This window comes from Mixophyes fleayi, chromosome 4 (assembly GCF_038048845.1).
Source record: "Mixophyes fleayi isolate aMixFle1 chromosome 4, aMixFle1.hap1, whole genome shotgun sequence".
NCBI lineage: Eukaryota > Metazoa > Chordata > Amphibia > Anura > Limnodynastidae > Mixophyes > Mixophyes fleayi.
The window spans coordinates 119,668,624-119,673,922 of record NC_134405.1 but is presented as its reverse complement, the minus strand read 5'-3'; positions in this window follow the sequence as shown (position 1 = coordinate 119,673,922).

The window sequence follows — 5,299 nt, the reverse complement described above, 5'->3', positions numbered from 1 at the left end:
TAGTATCTATTGTCCTACACAGGACTAGTGCAGGCATTTTTTCTGTAACCCAGCTGGGGAACTTCTGTGGAAGCACAGCTCATCTCCACTACCCTCTCCAAGCCCCTAATGCAGCACTCACCAATGTTTAAGAAGGAGACAGCCAGGGGATTGCCCAGGGAGGGGAAAACACTGTGGAAATTGGACCCTGCATATAAGGAACCACTCGAGAGGATGTTCATTCTGAAGATTGATGGCTGGAAGCTGCAGGGTGGCTAGTTTTCAGTGGCTGTTCTCCACTAATGGACTACATTTGCAGATCCATGGGTCTTCAAGTCAGGACAACCAGGTGACTGTAACTCCTTAAGCTAGTGGAATAATGGACAGATGATGTGGTAAACCTGTCTGGCATCTATTTACTGTGTGTATATAATACTCTAGGTTTTATTACAATAAATGTATTGTTTTTAGAGATGCTCAGGCTCGGTTCCCCGAGAACCGAACACACCTGAACTTAGCAAATCCGAGTGCTGAGCCGAATCGGCTCGGAATTGAAAACAAGGAAAAATGTCACCATTACGTCGTTGGATCTCGCGAGCTTTGGATTCTATAAGTACCGCCCTCTACGGTGATTCAGCGCCATTTCACAGAGGGACACATAAGGGGTAGTACAGTTCTTGTCAGTCTCTAGTGCAGTTCGGCAGCATCATAGGTGGAAAAGAAAGAGGAGTGGTAGCAGTGTTCTTCAAAGTCTACAGTGACATTCAGGAGAGCTCCATTGCTAATTGTCATTACTGAAATAGATATAATAGGTCTGGCAGGCTTGGTCTTCTAAATCTTAAGTCACATTGTACTGTGTTATATAGGTAAAATAAAAAGAGAGCTCCATTGCTATATTGCTAATTGTCATTGCTGAAATAGAAATAATAGGGCTGGCAGGCTTGGTCTTCTAAATCTGCAGTCACATTGTACTGTGTTATATAGGTAAAACACAAAGAGGATAGCTCCATTGCTAATTGTCATTGCTGAAATAGAAATAATAGGGCTGGCAGTTTTGGTCTAAATCTGCAGTTACATTTTACTGTACCGTAGCTCACTCAGAAACAGGAGAGGTGGCAGGGTTCAGTGCTGAAACAGAAATTGTAATAACAGGGCTGTCAGTCTTCTTAAAATTCTCCAGTGACATTCTACAGTGCCATAGCTCATACAGAAACAGGAGGGTTGGCATTGTTCTTGTCACTCTCCAGTTTCAGTCATGATGATACTAATCCCTCTACCTCATGTGCTAAAGTCTATGTTCTAGTGCATAGTGGTTTTAAGTCATTGAAACAAAAATGTAAATAAAAAGCTTGCACATTTGTAAAGAAAAAAACATCTCTAATAAAGGTGACAGTTTACTGTAGAAAAACATAAAATTCCCAACATGCCCTTCTACCCAAAATATTACCAAGCATAGCAGCATTAGCTAGCTCCCTTCTCTCAGCTAGATCTCAGCACCTGCAATCTACACTGTCATCATATTCACCCTTATCAGTGTGTACATCATCCTCAAACAATACAAGTTCATCCCCGCTGGAATCCACCGTCACAAAAGTCTGTGTACTGTGATGTGATTGCGGTAATGGCATTCCTCATGGAATTTGTGGTTCATTTTACAGAAGAGCTGTCACGATTTTTGGGCAATTCTTTTAGACCAGACCAGGGGGTAAATGTATCAAGCTGAGAGTTTTACGGCGGGTTGGAAAAACCAATCCGATTCTAGCTATCATTTATTTAGTACATTCTACAAAATGATAGCTAGAATCTGATTGGTTGCTATAGGCAAGATCTCCACTTTTTCAACCCGCCGGCAAACTCTCTACTTGATACATTTATCCCCAGATGTCAAAATGTTGTGCAGACTCATCTGCATCACCACTGGGTGTCTTGGGAAAGCTAAGTTTTTTCCTAGCAGCAATTTCCATAGAAACTGAAGGAGGAGAAGTCATTGTGTCATGTACCACTTGAGCTGTCAGCTTGCTGACCAGGAGCTTATTGCATCTCTTGAGATCTGGGTCAGTTGGAAAGAAAGAAAAGATATAGCTCTTAAACCTAGGATCAAGCACAGTTGCCAAAATGTAATGATCCGATTTCAAGATGTTGATAACTCTTGGATCCTGCCGAAGCAAATAAAGTGCTTAATCTACAAGTCCAACATAATTCGCGGAATTGCTTTGTTTCATTTCCTTCAATTTCTCTGGTTGCTTTTCAAAAAGTCGAATTAGGGGAATCACTTGACTCAAGCTAAAAGTGTCTATTCTTCTTGCAGCTGCTGCATTCTCCTACATGCTGTTGCAGAATCCCGAAAATGACCCTAAATATTTCGGGACACAGACAGCATCTCCTGCATGTCATTGTTATTTTTTTAAAAAGTTCTGTACCACAAAGTTGATTGTGTTTGCAAAACAGGGAATGTCATGGAATCCCCCCCCCTGCTGTAATGCTCTAACAATGTGGCATTATCAGAAATCACATATTCTCAGGAGAGTCCAAGTAGGATAAGCCATGTTGCAATGATATCCCTTAGTTTTTCAAACAGATTGTTAGCTGTATTACCTCTGACCTGCGCCTTGTCTCGTCTATGATAACCCCCTCTCACTCCCACCTTCAAGACTTCTCCCGTGCTGCTCTCCACTTATGGAATTCCCTACCACGCTCAACCAGACTTTCCCACGGCCTTCAAATCTTTAGATGCTCTTTGAAAACCCATCTCTTTTTTAGCGGTGACATTATCATCGATAACACTATTCACACTAATGCACCCTCACAACTATCCCAATCTGCACTCTGCGCCACACTCGCTCCTCTTGTTTCAGCTGTGCCCTTTTCCCTTTAGAATGTAAGTTCTCTAATGAGCAGGGTCCTCCATACCCTTTGTTTTCATATCTCCTTTCATTTTGTCTGCCTTGTCAGTTCTTGTTTTATGTATGTCCTTGTCTTCCCTACTGTATGGTGCTGTGGTGCACTGTGGTGCCTTACAAATCTGCGATAATAATAATAATATGCCTCTGAGTTAAGATGATGATACACAGAGTAGCCTGTCTCTGAAAAAGTTCTTGGGTACATGCTGCTGCTGTACCTGCTGGTGAAGGCGATTCACCAACCCAGTGGGCTGTCACAATCATATCATCTTTAGTTTGCCCAGTTCCGCTTGTCCACCTATCTGTGGTTAAGTGTACAGTGGGTAGAATGGAATTTTGTAGCCCAATAATTACAGTTTTTCAAACCTTCTGGTAGAGGTGAGGAATAGCTTTTCTAGTAAAATGATGTTGTGATGGAATTTGGTAACGGGGACAGAAGACCTCAAGTAACTGTCTAAAACCAGCTGCATTAATAGTGGGTATTGAAAGCAGATCTAATACTAGCATAGTCGCCTTGGCGTCTGTGATCCGCTTTGCGACTGGGTGGCAGCTTTTATACTTGCTTCCTCTTGCAAAGGACTGTTTAACAGTCAATTGTTGTAAACTACTAATAGTCTTCTTCTTGGTCTGCTTCTGGGTTGAAGATCCACCTCCAGCAGCAGGGGCAGCAGTAGTGGGCCTAATGCTCAAGGATTCTTTTGAGAAATCCTGGATAGGGGAGGAGTCATCTCGCCTTAGAAACTTGGATGCAGGACTAACGCCGATCACTTGTGAGGATATTGATGATAAAGGTGTTGGGGGTGTAGATTGCAGGTGCTGGGATCTAGCTGAGAGAAGGGAGGTATCTGATGCTGGACTGCTTGTTGTTATTTTTTAGCATAAGTTTCTGATTTTCACCAAGGCTTTCCATGAACTTGCTTCAAATGGCGTAACATGGTGAGGTTCCTAGATGGCTAAGTTCCCTACCTCTACTGACTGTGGCTTTACAATGCTACAAATGGCTAGACAATGTCAAGGTTCAAATACAAAGTATAGCTCAGGAGCCAGGAATGAGGTGAAAACACACAATGTTTATTGCAGGAATTACAACCTGATGGTGTAATACTGAGCATTCAGGACAATGCAGGAATAAATACCGGGTAAATGGCTGATGCAGGTAAGCGGTGATATGGAGAGATCCCAGGAAGCATGAAAACCACAAGCACAGCAGAAGGCAGGAACAACAGAATGAAACAACAATAACCAGCAATGAATGCTGGGAGTGACAAGTATATATAGGGGAAATGTGAACACACCCAGGTGCATGGGATAATTGGTGAACAGGTTAACCCCTAATGCAAACAAGAAAGGCATGATAGCAGCACCTCTGGTGATCAGAGGTACTGCTGAAAATACACAATAATAAAGTCTAATAGTCCTGGAGGCAGGAGCTGCCATTACAAAGCAGAAAGCTGCATGCAGATCGTGACAGACAACTGTTGTCAGGATTTGGGTAAAAATAATTCCACACATAAGTGGATTTTTTGGTCTTATGTCCAGGCATGACAATAGCCTTCTTCTTATCACTGGCAATAACTGCTATAGTCTTTGTTTAAAAGTGTATGTAAATAATATTGTGATCTGTGAGGTGGTCAAAATTGACTGCAAATGACTTGAAATTAGTGTTATTGAGGTTAATAATAATGTAGGGAGGAAAAAAAGCAAAAATATGTGATTTTAGCAAAAAAAATAAAATTGGAATGTTAGAAAAAAAAATTCAGGATCCAAAACCAAAACATGCAAGAGCTGTTTTGCCACAACCAAAACCAAAACACAAAGTTAATCCAGATTCAAAACCAAAACCAGAACACGGGGGTCAATGAATATCTCTAATTGTTTTACTTTCTAACTGCATTTGCCTGAGTGACTATAAGAACCTGAGAAGGTACTGGGTAGGATTCCCTGGCATAGTAAGGCACCTCTGGGTGGTCAGCCAGTGTGAAGAGGGTAGAACTGAGCCAGAAAACCCAGGATCTTCACAGGGTGTCTCCCTCTCTGGACAAAGGCTGTCATTGCTGTGTAATCTCTCTCAGGCTGCTTGATAGATGATTCTCTGCAGGGATCCTGCTACTAGACTCTCCTATGCCACATTGCACCCAGCAATTTATTTTATAGTTCTGCGGCCTGTGTCAGCAAGCGCACACTGTCTTTCCAACATACTCTTCTCTCACTCAGACCTCTCTCATTCACCTGCTGCTGCCAGACATACGTCAGGCTTTCTGCACCTCTCCTTCCTTCCTGTCTCTCCTTCCAGCTCAGACTCACTGCAAGAGCTGACCTCTACTTCACCCTGCGTTTCCATGGCAACAGACAGTCCTGTCTGTGTTGAGGAACAAGACAGCTTTGCTTCATTAAATTCTGAGGCTGAATTGGTGGGAGAA